We start from the raw sequence: 17,742 nt of genomic DNA on the forward strand, positions 1-17,742 counted from the left end.
TAGTCACATTAGCATTCCATATTGAAATATTCTTAGTAACACTCTCCAGATGCTGACAGGATATGATAGATAGGCTACTTCTAAATAGTTGCAGTTTTGGCTTTCTCTGTTCTGGTCTATGCGTGAAAATAGTAAAAAGAAGTGTGGAAGGCAAAAGGACAACCATTTCTTTGAGATGTCTTTCAGAATGTGAGCTAAGGAAGCACTAAGTAATACAGCTCCTTGTTGAACTCTGCACTTAATTTTCTTTTCTCTTTTATTTTTCTGAGCTCTAATTATAGATTTAATTTTCTTATATTGTTCTGCATAATTGATATTAGGATTTGTCCTGAGTTCTAAGCACTAGGTAATACTTAGCTTATAGTTTTTTTTTAGTTAAAATCTGGTACAAAAGAACGCTTTTTAATGAAAATCTTATTGTATAACTTTGTTGTTCTAGCCTTTTCTTTTCTCTTATGTTTTTTGAACTGTATGATTCAAGTAATTTGAAAGGGTCCCTTTTGCTTATTCTAACATTAAGAATTTTGTATATGCTTACTAGGAAGAATTAAGACAAGTGATTTACTTGGTTTAGTTGTTTATTGTAGAAACATTCCTAAAAAGGACAGTATTTATTTTCCAAACAGATCAGTAGTGACAGTATTAAATTTTGGCCTAATGACCGTGGAAGGTTGAAGGTTAAAGAAATCCTCCAACACTTTTGTGTTCCGGAAAAGTCCTCCCTGGAAAGAACCATCCCTCCCCACATGACCTGGGTAAGACTGGTTTACCTATGACAGGGCCAGACACAGACCCTCCAAAGTCCCATTTTTTTTCTCCTAAATGCTTGGCTGAACTGCGTGTCCTGCTGATCAATCAGAGCAAAGTGCTTGTTAACCAAAGTTTGGTTAAGTTTCTTTCCTCCCCCTAAGCCCTTAGACATTGATGTACCCTCAGCTTGACTCATCTTACAACCTTCCTTAACTCCCTCTCTCAAGCTATTTTTGGGGCTTGAGGGTAAAACATTTTTTGATTTAATATCTACTATCCTTTCATCCCACTTCCCTATGCATTTTAGCCTTATTTACTCCTTATAACAGAAAAATCTTTTCCTGCCTGAACTTTCAGACCCTTACAGATCTGTGGTCAGAGCTTCTTCCCATTGCTATAACCTCCTCCCCAGATTATGAAATCTCTTGCCTTCGCTTACAATATTTTTTTCTAATAAAGTCTTTCCTTACCAATGTGCAGAGTTGTTTGTGTTTGACAGCTGTTTGTTTTTGTTAGTTCAGGATAGCATTATATTCAACTGGTGCCTTAAATATGGTAAATTAAATTAAGGTAACTAAATATCTATAGTAAGTTATTCTCAAAAGGATTAATACATAAATGACTGTGCCAATTATCAATGTATCAATCGTTCAACTACCCTTGTCTACCTTCCTTTGTGATACCGGAGTTGGGGTCTATCAACCGCTTTGCCAGCAGGCCAAATGTTAAGCTTCATCAATAGAAAGCACTAGAGTGGTCCTGCAGGTGATAGCAGGAAGAAGATACTTTTTTTTCCAGGTTTAAGGTCTCTATTTTCATTATTGAGCCTGGGACTCTAGGAGCCTATGTTGACAAGCTCCAGCCATGCTCTCAGGCCGTGTTCTTTCCACCAGCAGCCCTTCTGAAGGCTCCAGTCTTCAGCACTGATGGCTGGTTGCTTCTACAGACTATTGTCAGCTCAAGTCTTCTGACAAGTTTCTTCACCACCCACAGGTTGTGTGTCTTGTGGCAGCTCTCCTCGCTTTCAGAAGTCTGAGTCTGGCTGGGCAGCGGTGTCTCCCAGTTCTTAGTTCCTTAATTGTTTCTCCTCCTCAATCCAGAGGAAGTAGCTGCTTTTTTGTACATGCCTCTAGATCTCTCAAGGTCCACTTGTGTTACTTTTACTAGTTAACCACTTTTTACTGGTAAATAATTTTTATGTTAAAATTTATCTTTTCTAATAACCAGTTTAGTTTCCAAGTCCTAACTGCCTTCACAGGTAAAAGGGGTGAGTAATAAAATATTCTGCAAGTATTCTTGTCCTCAGTTTTCAATATTTTTGGTCTTAACCATTCCTCCAATCTTATCTATCTCAGTAAAACTTAGCCAACTTAATAAATCACATGCCCAACTGTTTAGTCCAGAAATCTGGGAGTCATACTGACACTTCCCTTTCTCTCTCCCCCTAAATTCAGTTCACCATCAAATCCTATGGATTCTATGTCCACATGTATCCCACATTGTAAACTTTTCCAATTTCGCTCCTCTGCTCCACCATCCTACATTATTGATAGGCTCTTAAGTGTTTCCTTTTCTGGTATTATTTCTCAATCAGCTTATACAGCACTGACAGACTGATCTTTTAGAATACAAATTGGATCATGTTATTACCTAATTAAAATATTTCAATGGTTTACCATTGCACTTACAATAAAATTGAAATTCACTAACTTATGTCCATAGGCTACTATCATGATCTGTCTACTGACTACCTCTTCCCTCATACTTCATTTACACTATCTTGCCCTGCTTCTCTCTCTCTCTCTCTTTTGGTAGAAAAAAATAACATTTTTAATTTCAGGGTAAACCATAGTGTTATTTTTTTGGAGTCATTTAAAATGTCACTGAAATTTGCCAGTGTATTTCCAACCACACCCATTATTCAACCTAAGTGACAACAGTGGACAGCTCTGTCCTATGCTTACAATGACAACTGCATGACGACTGCCGCCTGGCTGTCAAAGATTATAAAACACCATTGATTGTGAGACAATAGAAAAATGAGGTGGAATAAAATGTGAAAAAATTGTGTTTTCAAACTGATAAAGTACTAGCTATAATTGTGTTATTATTTATGTAATGCCTGCCTCTTGGCTAGACTGAAAGCCATGTGGTCTTGGTGAACCATTTAATTTCTAGCACCTACTGTACTTTCAGGCATTTAGGGTGTGTCCCATAAATATCAGGTAGATAAATAAATATCTTCAACATTTCTAAGTACTTAGTGATACAAGGTCATTTTTTTTCAAAGGGGGAGAAAATGGTGGCTGTTTTTAGCCAACTTGATTAGCCACACCTCTATGAATAATAGAGGTAACCCAAGTAGGTATAACCCAGCTGGGTACTAGAGAACCAAAAAAAAAAAAAGAGTGTTTTAGTCTCATTGAAGCTTACCACAAAGGGAGCAGTATACAGGTTTTGGATGCACTGGTTGCTGGGAGACCTTTCCCTTCCTGTGTTTTCTCAACAAAGCCTACAGGCTGTGACTTTAAACTGCAAAGACAAACTATATGTCACATGGGCCACAAAGCAATAATTAGAGCTTGAGATTTTTGCTTTATAATTTTAGTGTTGAGCATTAAATTGACATATTAAATCAGTAGCCAACATGATTGCTCCACTTATTAGCTATATTTAGGACCAAAGAAAAAACACTGTTGAGGAGATAACTTACTATATTTATGTGGTATATCCATTTGTTGTAGGGCCACCCCCATCTCTCTTCTGATACATGGTTTCAAATCATGTCTCATTTATTAATTATATATGCCTTGACTGTGGATGTTGACTTCAGAAGCTATTGAGCAAGTTCATTCATAGAGGAGTGGTGAATATTTATTGATGAACAGATAAATGAAGCAGGGGGGCTCTAGTCAATGGTACTATTGTTTCTTATTGAAAGGAGTAGAATAAGCTTTGAATGAGAGTGCCACACATCCCAAGGTCAAAGTTACTAAAGAAAACTTGTATATGGGTGCTTTATTGTGGAGAAACTGTTGACACTGAAAGAGAGAAGAACTTGAGACACCAGAGAAATTTCAAGATGTTAGAAGAATGAAGCTTAGGAGATTATTTTAACTCTGGAAATAGCAGCAAGCACACTGGGGAAGTAACAAGGAGTATTAAAGGGACATACATAAAAGGAGGCAAGGTCATTGGAGCCAAACTAGATCTATAAGACAGGCTAAAAACACAGAGTTATTTATTCATTGGAAAAATACTTTTTGTGCACTTGCAATACCTCACAGTAAAAAAAAAAAAAAAATAGAAAAAAAAAGAAAGAAGACAAAAATCCCTGCTCTATATAGAGCTCATATTCTAGCAGATATACTCAGAACTTACTCCTTTTAAAATGTTATTATAAAGACAGCAATATGTGAATTATTACTAGATTGACGTGGGTCAGAGAAACCTAATAGAAAAGAAAAGATGTGACGTCATGGAGTAAACTGAAGTGATGCTCCAAGAAAGCCTGGATCTAAAGGAGTATTGAGAGGTTTTTCCCTGTTAAACTTCAGGCATGAAGTCAACAATTACAGCCTAGGCTAATCATTCATTGAGGAATGGGACATATTAACATGGTAAGAAAAAAAAATTGGGATAGATTTGGAAGGAGCCTGAAAAGATAATTGTGACATATCTTATCATTTTTAGATTAGTTCTAATATGACACACATCCTTAAATAGCACACCAGGGAAATGTATACAGTTAGTACTCTATGGAAAGGCATAGGGAATATGAAATATATGAAAGGGACACCAGGCAGGACATCAACAGATAGAATCTAATCTTCAGTTATTTAAGCATTTAATACTAACAATAACTTAAAAATATATTATCTTGACAAAAAGCGAAGACAGAAAAAAAAATAAAGTACACTTAGGAGAGAAGAAGAGGGATAACTTGAGAAGATTAAAATACGGAGCCTGCCTAAAAGAAGAAACAACAGAGAAAAAGAGAGCACTGGCGAAACAAAATGTTTCTGCTACTGTTGAAGTACTAGAAATCATTCAAGGTATGGAAAATGGAAAAATTGTCAAAAGGGAAATTTTTGTGGTCGATTTATGGTCCTCTTCAGAATTTCGATACACACATTTCAGCAAGTTCAGTTGTACTTTGATTCAAGATTCTGCTGAGGATAATTTTCCAGGTGGGGAAAAAAATGTAGAGCGAAGAGAAGCTTTTAAGTGGGTTTGTCAGGGGTAGGCAATTTACAGAGCAAGAGACAATGGTGAGGGGTTTAAAATGCCAGATGGGGAAGAGGGGAACTTACCATGCAAGACCCAGGGATTATGGGCATCTGGAGACTTCCACATTTTACATGAGAATGAGTCATCATGAGTGTCACCTTCCAGGAAAGGAGTCCCCACCTTCCTTCTCCACATCTTGAGATAGGGTAAACCTGGTGATATAATAAACCACTTGTTCTATCCATTAATATTTACAGGTTTTGAACTCCCATCAGTCCCCGCATACAAATTTGTACCCTGTTGAGCTGAAACCAAGAGGATTTTCCCTTCATTCTCATGACATCTTTGTGGTCTGAACCTTCCTTTGGATAACAGGAATTTTTGGCAATATTAGTATAAAGATAATACTAAAAATATGTTGCCTATGGACACTTAGGAATTTCTTTTGTTCTTTTTATTTTGTGGGTAGAGGGCTGGTATTGCAGTGACAGGAGATGTCTAGTAATTGTTAAAGACTCTTTTCAACAATACATGCATATAATAATAATTTTATTGATTATTCTTAGTATGTACCAGGCGCTGTTATCTTAAGGTTCTATAATTTAAAACATAAATAGACTTGGGGTTCAATGAATTCAACTTTAAATCCTAAATTTTTTTTTTTTTTTTTAATTCCTGGAAAAAACAGCCTTAAGAACAATTACCTGGGATTCCATGAGACCTCTCTGGCTGAGAGTGATCAGAATAAGAAATTGAGGATGGTTATTTTGTAGTTTATTTCTTGAGCTTTTAGTAATTTTGAAGTGGAATTAAAGTTTGGACTTTAATTTCTTCTTGGACTTTGATAAAAGGGAGAGGAATTAATAGTATTTAAATGTCAGACATTTAAATATTGTGGTCTTTTTAGGTATTTCTGCCACCATTGAGCTGATTATCAAATTTCTCATAAGCTATTATCAGTATTTGCAACAAGATATAACATTTAGGATGGGAATTATTGTAGGAAGCAATTTTATTTTATTTTCTTTGCCTATGAGAGCAGTGTGGCCTTGAAATTAATTTTGTGTAATATTTTGACTTGATAATCTAATACTTTCTTGAGGCAAAAGCTAAACCACATCCAGTGGTCCCAGGATGATATTCAAAAAAGCTTCCTCTGGTATAGGGCTTTAGGAAGTGGGAGTAGGACCAGCTGAGAGAATGATGGTCTTCTCTACCCAGGGGTACAGCCATATCCCTGTTTTTAATTATAAAGGGTTAATTGTTAAGACCCATAGGTTAAGAGAATGCAATCTGGGGAGTGAAAGAGTGCAATTTATTTCCCTATAAATCTATTTCCTGGAGAAATCATTTATTCCGGCCCTTGGGAGAGAACAGTATTGTGATGTTAACTTTTGCTTCTCTTCTAGTCTCCTAAGGCTTTCCCCTGCTAATTGCCTAAAGCAGTTTAGGAGAAAACAAATTGATCAACATGATAATTATTGTTGAAAACTGAGTCTCAGGTACTAGTGTTTTGAGTATTGGTAATTTAGGTGTATTGTGTTGTGGTTTTTGTAAATTTTTATGGATCTCTACATATTTTTATTTTAGATTTCCCTCAGTTTTGTACTTTAATCAATTTTAAGTATATGTATATTACTATTTGTAACATAAACTTGGGCCAATTTTATTTTATTTCTTTTAAAGATTATTTATTTATTTGTCAGAGAGAGAGACAGAGAGAGAGGGAACACAAGCAGGGGGAGCAGCAGGCAGAGGGAGAAGCAGGCTTCCCGCTGAGCAAGGAGCCGGAAGCAGGACTTGATCCTGGGACCCTGAGATCATGATCTGAGCCAAAGGCAGACGCCTAACAGACTGAGCCACTCAGGTGTCCCTACGGCCAATTTTAATACCAACCAGCAGCATATTAGTTGGAAAACCCAGAATATCTAACTCTAGTGCACTGGATGGACCGATGCTAACAGTACTATCTCAGGGAGAACACTTTGAAGATTCCACAATTGATGGAATGCTTATATAAAATATGATAATGTAAATAAATAAAATAAATAAATACAACTTACTTAAACGTAGACTGGGATTTGGAAATATTAACATCAAGGTTTTACCAGTGGTGGTGTAACTGAACTAATGCGAGGTTGCTCACGTATAGGACAGGTGGACTTGTCACACACAGTAAACTTTACTTGCAGCAAATAAAATCATGGGCAATAACTTCCAAGGCTGGGACTCTCCAAGCAAGGGTGAATGTGTTCCTTTTATTTAGGGTTAGGATGAATATTTACATAGGGAAGCCTTGTCGTCCTATGTAGAGGCAAGCCTAATGTCATGCACAGGCTTTAAAGAAATATGCCCGTATGTATATAGTATGTTACGTAAATAAGGCTTATGCTTCTCCTTAGGGGGAGATTTTAGTATTATAATGAGGTAAAGGTAATTGTTGATCATTCCAGAGGTCATTCCATGGCTTATCTGTGCAGGCATGAGTGGGGGTTAAATTCAAACTGGTCTGGGTGGTCTGGGCAGTTATTATTGCTTGAGGGATAGTTTTTGTTAACATCAGGGGATGTTATGCCCCTTGAGTCTTTGGCCTGAGTTAAGAGATAAACTGGAAAGAAGAGCTTAAGGAAAAATGTGGGACAAAGGTCGGTGAGTGCAAGCAGGTAGACAGTAAGAGGTCAGGTCTTGGGGTCTAGCTGGGGACAGTGATATCTGGACAGATGACAATATCTGGATGCATGTGATTTTCCCACAACCTTTTTTCCACACATTTTTATCTTAATTATTTTGTACTAAGTATTGCATTTACAATAAGTATAAGTTAGGAATTAAGCTAAAAGTAAAATTTATTATAAAAGGAAAATAAGTGGGTTTAGGAATCTTGGTGATTTATACTTAAAAATAATAATCATTATAAACCAATTAGTTATCTTCTCCTGGTTTGGCTGTATTATAATTTTATACTTAGGTGTGAAAAACATTTAGTTTGTTCCAATTAATTCCCTCTTGTTGGACATTTAATTTTACTCCCCACTTAAACCCATATTATTGGATATTGAAATTGTGCCAAATTATTTTCATTTAACTCACTGGGCAATTGCAATGTATAACTCTTTAATTGAAGCTAAAATTTGTAAATGAATTAAACATAATTAAATATAGCTTAAAAATCTATGCTTATATCTTACCTCTACCCAAAGCAATTTTTTTCTATTTGTTATTATGATTCAATTCTAGGAACTTACATCTCAGGGTTACCAATAATATTGATTATAGTAATAATCATTATAGTATTTGTCACAAATCAATTGGCCGTTACTAAAAAAAACTTAAGTTTTCTCTAGCATTTAATACTATCAAAATCTTGTAACTCTCTCCATTAGTAGAGTCCTACCATGAATGCTTATTTTTAATATCTCTATTATATCTTACACAACTGTTATTTTCCTCTGCTTCTTTTTGTCCTTTCTTCCTATTTCCTTCTTTTTTCTCTTTTTTCACCTGCCGTTTTCTTTTTTACTTTCTCCTTCTACTCTTCCATTTTTACTTTCTCTTCTTTTTTTCCAATTATCTTTTTTCCCTCTTTAATTTTTTGCTCCTATTGTCTTTCTTCTTCTCCTCTTGCTTTTGTTCTTTTCCGTTCTAAATGAAGACAATCTTTTTTTAAAGATTTTATTTATTTATTTGAGAGAGAGCAAGAAAGAGAGAGAACATAAGCAGGGGGAGGGGCAAAAGGAGAGGGAGAAGCAGGCTCCCCGTTGAGCAGGGAGCCGGATGTGGGACTTGATTCCAGGACCCTGGGATCATGACCTGAGCTGAAGGCAGACACTAAACTGAGCCACCCAGTTGCCCCAAAGGCAATACTTTAATTTCTAATCTTCATTCCTTTGAATTTTCTCCACACCAGTGAATTTCAAAGTGTGGTCCAAGGATGTCTGGGGGGTCTACCTTCTCTAACTACATATTTGTGTAAGGCCAGATTTTCTGCATAGACTTCAACCAAAACAACATATCACAACAGATTTCATGCCCACCAGATGTCCATATCCTAATCCCTGAAACCTGTGAATGTTTTACCTTAAGTGGGTAAAAGTCATGCAGGTGTAATTAAGTTAAGGCTCTTGGGATGGAGAGATTATCCAGGTGGTCCCAATTTAGTCATTAGTGTCTTATAAGAGGGAGGCAACAGGGTCAGAATCGAAGAAGACGTTTAAGGATGGAAGTAGAGGTCTGGGTGATTTGGGTAACAACTAAAGAATGCCGGCCATTTCTAGAAGCTGGAAAAAACAAGGACTGCGTTCTCCCCTAAAACCTCCAGAAAGAAAACAACCTTTGATTTGCTTCTTAAGACCCATTTCAGACTTCTAACCATCAGAACTGTAAGATAATATATTTTTGTTGTTTTAAGCCAAAAAGTTTATAGTAATTTGTTGTCATTGCAATAGGATCTGGGGTCAGGATGGCTGTATCAGGCTAGTAGTTGAGGACCTTTAAAGATTGTAGGTTTCTGCCCTCAAAGAGTAAGATTTTTCAGATATGGAAGGGGAATTAGACATTATTATTATTATTATTTTGCCCCAGTAATTTAAGATGTCACCTTTATCATAATCAGATTTTCATATGCACTTGAGTCTACTTCTGGGCTTTTTTTTCAATTCCACTAGTCTATTTTTCATTTCGCTCTAGTACCATACTGTTTTAATTATAGAGGTCTTATAGTATGCTTTAATTTCTGGTAGGACTAGTCCTCTCTTCTAGTTCTTTTTTTTTTGTGTGTGTGTGTGTGTGTGTGTTTTCTTGGCTAAATTTGTGTATTTTTCTTCGCATGTGAAATTTGGGATAAAGTTTTTAACTCTATAGATTATTTTTAAGAGTTTCTCAGTAGATTCTGGATACTAGAAAGGTTTAAGAACTTTTGGCTAAGAGCACAGATGGGGATTTAAGGGTAAGTGCATTCTGACTGTTTAGAGCAAAGTGGACTGGATCTGTGGCAGTTGCAAATTGAAAATAAGAATAAGTAATTATTTGTAATCCACATGATGATAATTGTTTCTAAATTCCACCATAGGACAATTGCTTTAGAAAATTTTTTTAACCTTAATAATCTATACTGACATTGAGTAGCCATTGCTGTAGTAATTGACCAACTTGATATGTGGGAAAATATACAAGTTAATCTTTTTCAGTAATCTATTCAGGGTGATTTTCCATACTCAGGACCTTTTTTTTTAGCTCTAAAATTTTTAAAGGACTAATGATTCACAAAAATAAGTTAAAAATATTAGTTTCTTTAACTTGCATGGGTGAGGAAATCATAGCATATGTAAAGTGAATTTTTTTTAAAGTGTGATTTTGGGGGTTAAAAATAATGCAACTGATTTAAAGTAACTCCCATGCTCAAAATTCTCCAATGGTTTTCCATCACATTAAAAAAAATCTAAATTTCTCAATATGACCTACAGGATCTGGACCCTGGCTACCCCTAGTGATTGCATCTCCCACAGCTTTCCTGTCTTATGCACTTCCCACCAACCACAAAGGCCTCCTTGCCTTCCTCATGTATGGGTCATGAGATGGCATCGGTTTACTGACATGTGCTCTTCCTTTACCAGTATCCACATGGTTTACTTTTCATTTGTATCTCTGTTCAAATGTTAATTCCTCAGATAAGCTGTCATTTTTTTGTTTGTTGTATGGCAAATGGATGGTAGAAAGCCAAGTGTTGTGGAAGGGAGACCAGTTAGGAGACTATTATAGGTAATTCAGGCAGGATATTGGGGCAGTTTCATATAGACATGTACATACACTGATGATGAGAGCAAGTTGGCATGACCGCTTTGGAAAACTTGGCAGTATTTACTCAAGCTAAATATATGCCTGTCATATGACCCAGCCATTTCACTCCTAATTACTTACCCAAGAGAAATGTATGTGTCTGAACATCAAAAGATATGTTCAAGAATGCTAATAGCAGTTTTATTCATAAGAGCTTCCAAATGGGAAACAACCTAATAGTCCAACAACATAAAGAATAAATCGTATGTTTCCAAAATGGAATTTTAGAATAAAATTGTATTTCTTTTTCTTTCTTTCTTTTCCATTTTGGACCCTAGTTACCACTTTGAATTCATTTTGGAAAATGTGAAATACAATTACACATAACACAAATGAATCTCATAGACTTAGTGTTGAATGAAAGGAACTAGTTAAAAATATCCATGTTGTATGATTCCAGTAATATTAAGAACAAGCAAAACGTTATCTGTAATCATAGAATAGGCATTACATTTGGAGGCAGACTGCTGACTGGTTGGGGTATGAGGAAGGCTGCTGAGGTGCTAGAAATGTTCCATTATCTTGATTTGAATGGTATCTATACAGATTTATACAGAATTTATATAGATTTGTATTTTATGTAGAATTTATATCTATATGGATTTATATACAATTTATACATATGTAGAAATTAATTGTGCTGTAAACTTAAGATTTGTGTACTTTACCATCTATAAATATTAACTCACTTGAAAAAGCAAATTAAAAAAACATTTTGTCTTCGTTTGGTATGATTTTTGTTGAAAGATGGTGCAATTCAGGATGTGTTTTGGAGATAGGGTTAACAATATTTGCTGAGGGAAATCTGTAAGAGAAAGAGAGCCATTAAAGAGGATTCCATTGTTTTTTTTTTTTTTTTTTTTTTAGAACTAGCAAATTCATGAGCTGAAAGGGAGATGATTAGAGCAGTAAGGGAGATTCAAGGACTTCATCATCTTTTGCTTGTAATAAATGTGTATCTGTTAAATGCACATTCACACACATATATGGAAGCAGAATGTATAAAGTGTTACAGTAACTAATAAAATGCTGTATACTTGTTAAAAAGAAAAAGGGGAAAGTACACTCCTCACCCAAATGGCTGTTACTCTCTGAGTTATAATCAGGCAGATTATAACTAAGTTATAATCAGGTTATTAACAACAAAATGGAGTAAATAAAAATATTCAGCTATTAGGCTAGATTCAAGAATGAAACCATTAACAAGTCCTATAGTGCTTTAGGAACTAACAAAGTGAGTGTAATAGAACTTTCTCTACAATGTGTAGTAGAGTCATACGTTGTAAAATATATATGTAATAGAACGTTCTCTACAATGAAGGCAATATTTTATATCTGTGCTATCCAGGATGGATGCCACATCTGTACCTACATGTGTCTATTGAGCCCTTGGAATGTGGCTAGTACAACTAAAAAATTTAATTTTAAATTTTATTCAACTTTAAATTTTTATTTATATAGCCACACGTGGCTAGTGACTACTGGCCATACTGTCGTTGTTATCTGAATAAATAGCTGAATCAGGCTTCTTTTTTAAAAATGATAGTGCGATATCTAAGGTAACTGGCATTTCTTTGTGTCTCTAAAGGTAAATACCTACCTTTCTTTGGCCCATCGCTACTGCGTACTGTAGAGATATTCTTGCTTGTACCCTTTACTTTGCTTGTTCCCTTTACTTAGCTTTTTACAAGAGCTATTTAATTACTTTCTTAGAAGGAACTGTTTACATACTACCCCTCTTCAGTGATCTAGTTGTACTTCATGGTTCCCTATAGCAAAATAATTCCTTATTAATGTGAGTCACAAGCAATCTATACTAGCCTGTTCTCTAATAACAATGCAACGATACAACTGAATTCTATACATTTTGATTACTTAATGTGTTTGAGCTTATGAGGAATTAAATTTAGTGGCATGTCACAAGTCTTGCTTATTGCTGTTTAATCTACTCTAGTTATTTTAATATTCTTATATGCCTTATGTGAAAGAATATAAAACAAAGTCTTGGTTTTTTGTATATTTCCTAGTTTCCTGAAGATTCTCAATTTCCAAATTGTTCTTTATGACTCCTATCACATAATTTCTCTCATCATAAATGTTTGATAAAGACAGAAGTGTTCAGTGCTGTTTATTCTTCATAGAGAATTTTGGAATTATTTCAAGGGAATGGGACTTTTGATGCTAAACTAAAAGGTAATAACCAAAAAACTTACCAACTTTTTGAAATATATGCATACTCCTTAAGTAGAACAATAAAAGTGTATGAGAGAAACTTTTTTGTAGTTGTATACATAGAGATAAGATAAAAATGTTTTTTATCACAAAATTTTGAAACACATGTAATATTAAAGATAATAGTAAAAAGAATGTGAAATACCCATCATTCAGTTTCAATAATTAGCAGGACACATTCAATTGTTTTATCTATAGCCCCATCCAATGTCTCTCATATGATTATTATTATTATTTTTAAAGATTTTATTTATTTATTTGACAGAGAGAGACACAGCGAGAGAGGTAACACAAGCAGGGGGAGTGGGAGAGGGAGAAGCAGGCTTCCCGCGGAGCAGGGAACCCGATGCGGGGCTCCATCCCAGGACCCTGGGATCATGACCTGAGCCGAAGGCAGCCGCTTAACCGACTGAGCCACCCAGGCGCCCCTCTCATATGATTATTTTATAGCAAATCACAGACATTTTATCAGCTTATCTGTGAATATTTTAGTTTGATCTTTAAAAATATAAGATCTCTTTAAAAATCATAATGATGAATCAAGTATCACATCTAAATCCTTGCCGAAAAAAATTTTTTTTTAGTGTTCAATGATTCATTAGTTGCGTATAACACTCCATGCTCATCACAACACGTGCCCTCCTTAATACCCATCACTCAGTTACCCCATCCCCCCAGCCCCCTCCCTTCTGTAACCCTCAGTTTGTTTCTCAGAGTCCAGAGTCCAGAGTCCCTCATGGTTTGTCTCCTGCTCTGATTTCTTCCCATTCAGTTTTCCCTCCTTTCCCCTGTGGTCCTCCATGCTATTCCGTATGTTCCACATATGAATGAAACCATATGATGATTGTCTTTCTCTGCTTGACTTATATCACTTAGCATAATCCCCTCCAGTTCCATCCATGTCGATGCAAATGGTGGACATTCATCCTTTTTGATGGCTGAGTAATATTCCATTGTATATATGATCAAATACCCAAATATATTGGCATTCACATTTCCTCATTGTTTCAGAACACACAATTTGTTTAAATCAGGATCAAAATAAGCTCCGTGCACATAGATGAATGGTTGATGTTTCTTGAGTTCTTTGAGCAAGTTTCCATCTCCATTTTTAATTTTTTCTGTAGCATTTTTGTTTTTTGTTTTTTGTTTTTTGCTGAGGATGCAAATAAAATTACCTGCACTCTGGATTTTGCTGATTTCAGAGCATGAATTATACTTTGAGTAACACTGCCGTATTTTATTCAACATACCTGTTATAGGTAGACTTTTGAGTGGTCTGTGCTCTTCACTGTTTTGGTAGTGCTGTAATGAATAGTTTTGTGGATACTTGGTTTGTATTTTTGCCAGTATGTATTTTGGATAGATACCTAGACATGAGATTGTAGGGTCAAAGGGAAATGCATATGAAATTTTGCTAGACATTGCCAAATTCTGTGCCATTAATGTTGTCCCATTTTGCATTCCCACCAGCAACGTTTTAGTATGCTTGTTTCCAGATAGCTTTGCCAACAGATCAGATTGTCAAGCTTTTGGATTTTTGCCTAGAAGTTGAGAAATGCCATCTCAGTATAGTTTTTCCTAGCATTTCTTATTTTAAGTTAAGTTGAACATACAGATGAGATAACTTTATGCTGTCTGGACGTTAAGTAATGATTTTTGATTTAAGAAAAAGTTTATAGATATAAATAAGCAGTGGTTAGCCTGAAAAGTTATTTTTCTTGCTGCTGTTTACTAGGTATCAAAATGATTTTGATAAATAAAATATTATGCAAATACCATTAACTTAACATAAATATTTTAATTTAATCTATTATAGTTAATCTGAATATATTTTATAGAATGATTTTTATCCAGTAGCCATAAATGGAAAACATTGATAAAAGTGCTCTTATAGTCTGTCAAATATTTTCATAATTTGGGAAAGGTAGAATTTAGACTTTTTTTCCCCATTCTTATATTTTAATGTGGTCTGTGGCCTCTTTAATTTAATTTAGCAAACTTGTTATTTTATCTAGTAATAGGGGGTCACTTTAAAATCTGAGATGTGAGAAAGCAATTGAAGTATTTCCCCCTTTTCTCTCATCTCAAGGATAAAAGCTAAATAGATAAAAGGGAATACTTAATATATACAATGGGCCTGAGATTTAAGAGGGCAGAGGTAGAAGGGGGAAGTGGAGAGGTTAAAAGTTTTCTCTTCCAAAAAAAACAAAAAACAAAACAACAACAACAACAAAAACCAAAAACTTGCCTGCTTGGTATTTCTTTGTATGTCTGAAAAACTTTTTGTTTTGTAATGTTACATTTTTTGAATTGAGCTTTCCCTCTTCAAGCCGAGAGGAGCCGGGGCAGGGTCTAATGGAAATCAGGTATAGAGTTGGCAGCTTAGGAAAATTTTGTTCAAGTATATGATCAGAAATACTATCTTTTATTACTATCAGAGTAATAGATCCCAGAGCGTGGGTTTGGCCTAGGAGAAAGAAGGCAAGGCTATTGTTTGGTCTACTGTAATTTGGACAAACCAGTGGATCAAAATGAATCCTCGAAAATCACAATGCTAAGATATTACTTGTCACTCTGGGGCCAAAGGACTGTGAGGTGTTGCTCCTTTGAGGCTTGAAAATGTATCAGACTGCTGGTTTAGGTTTTGGCTTACCCAACCATTGTTTTTCAATGGAAACAAAATTAGTATCTTCCATGTGCCTATCACATGCAAGGTTAAGAAACAGCTTCTGAGATATAAAACCATAAGACCTCTGTTCTGGAAAAGGTTGTAACCTACTCAAAGAGGCATTAGAGCACAGTGGTTAAATGTGTGAATTCTGGAATCAGACCCCTAAATCTGGTTGACTTTGGGGCAAGTTATTTAGACTCATTGTGTTTTAGTTACTTTATCTGAATACTGTTAATTTTAACTGACAATGTTTATAAAATGCTTAAAACAGCACCTCACACATAATGAATACTTAATATTAGTCATGATTATAGTTATTTAAAACACACCCCACCTTTGATTTGCCCTGTAATAAATGTCTGCTCTTCATTTTTCTACCATGGCAGTTCAATCCCTAAGGCCAGTTGCAGAGAATCCTCTCTGATCATCCTGCTAGGGCCCAGGAACATATATATTCCTGTTTTTCTTGGTGGATGAAGACAGTGCTTAGTGTAATAAGCACTTTTCTAGCTATGCAGTCTTTTATGTGCCATGAATTAGCTGTGCATCCAGAATAATGATTTACTATCTGGAGGTCTTAGTTTATTCATTTATATAATGTGGAAGTTTATCTTTAAAATCCCTCATACATCCCAAACATCATCATTAATGAATAACCTTGATATAAAAAATATGCTTTATTTTAAATAGCTATATGAGAAATTAGAAAAAAAAATCCAATATAACCAAGTATACTCTACCTACTGAAAATCTTACAGCCAGTTACTGCTAATTTTTGGGCTTGGAGGAAATTTTAGATCTCAAGTTTATAGTCCACTGAGCTTAAATTTAATCACAGAGTATTTAAGATTAAATGATATTTTTACACAACTAGCAGTTCTCTTTAGAAAACATATACCAATTGGGTTTGCTGCACATGCTGATCACTTCCAGCTAATCCAATAATTTTGTCCAGAATGGGAGTGAGAGAACTGTTCAAATCTACTAGATTTCTCTAACACATTTGAATATACAGTGAGACCAAATTAATTGGACATCAATATGAAAAGAAAAAAAAAACACTTGTATATTGTACATTTATCAGCACATTAGAAAATATACCATCATTGGTGTTACTTCTCTAGGTAGGTGAGTGTGTGTGTGTGTGTGTTATGTATATATGTGTACATATATGTGTGTATAGACTCACATACATTTGATACGCACATACATGGCTTACATGAGGAATGGATACAATGATGGCAATGGTGGTGTGTGTATATGTGTATGTATACGCATTAATCCTTAGAACATTGGAAAGATTCAAATCATTGCACATTTCTGATTTATAGTTACTTATAGACTCCAAGTTATCATTCTGAACCTAAGTGATATTTGAGCCTAATAAAATAAAACTATCAAACTCTGATATTATTATAGTTACTTATAAAATAAGTAACTCAAAATTAGGTAGTTTCTAGCCTTGGGCACTCCTTTCCTCATCTGTCAAGTACAGGTAAGGGGTGTAGGACAGTGCCTGGCACAGTTAATCTCACCATAATTGTAATAAAATGACTAGGATACTTTCAGTTCTAGAATTCTGTGGTAATCATATCTGTTTAAGAGCCAATTCTGAGGGCTTCTTTAGCAGTGTGATACTGAAGAATATGAGCTTTCAATGAAACCATCACTCTAATTATTATTTTTTTTTGCATTTATAATATGAAAGTGTAGCTTATAGAACTTTGCTTGGAACTTGCAACAGTTGGAGGTGATTTGAGAAGGACAGTATATTTGTTGGGGTTCTATAGAGAAACACAACCCTGTCTGAGAGGGCAGATGGGGATTATAAGGAATTGGCTCATCTGATTGTGAATGTTGAGAGACTCCCCACAATCTGCCATCTGTATGTAAACTGGGGACCCAGGGGAGCCAGTGGTGTAATTCAGTCTGAGTCTGAAGGCCTGAAGACCAGGGGAGCTGATGTTTGTAAATCCTCATCCAAGGGCAGGAAAAGATGAGCTAAGATATCCTTGTTCAAG

Source organism: Phoca vitulina, unplaced genomic scaffold (assembly GCF_004348235.1).
Source record: "Phoca vitulina isolate PV1807 unplaced genomic scaffold, GSC_HSeal_1.0 scaffold3, whole genome shotgun sequence".
NCBI classification, from domain to species: Eukaryota; Metazoa; Chordata; class Mammalia; order Carnivora; family Phocidae; genus Phoca; species Phoca vitulina.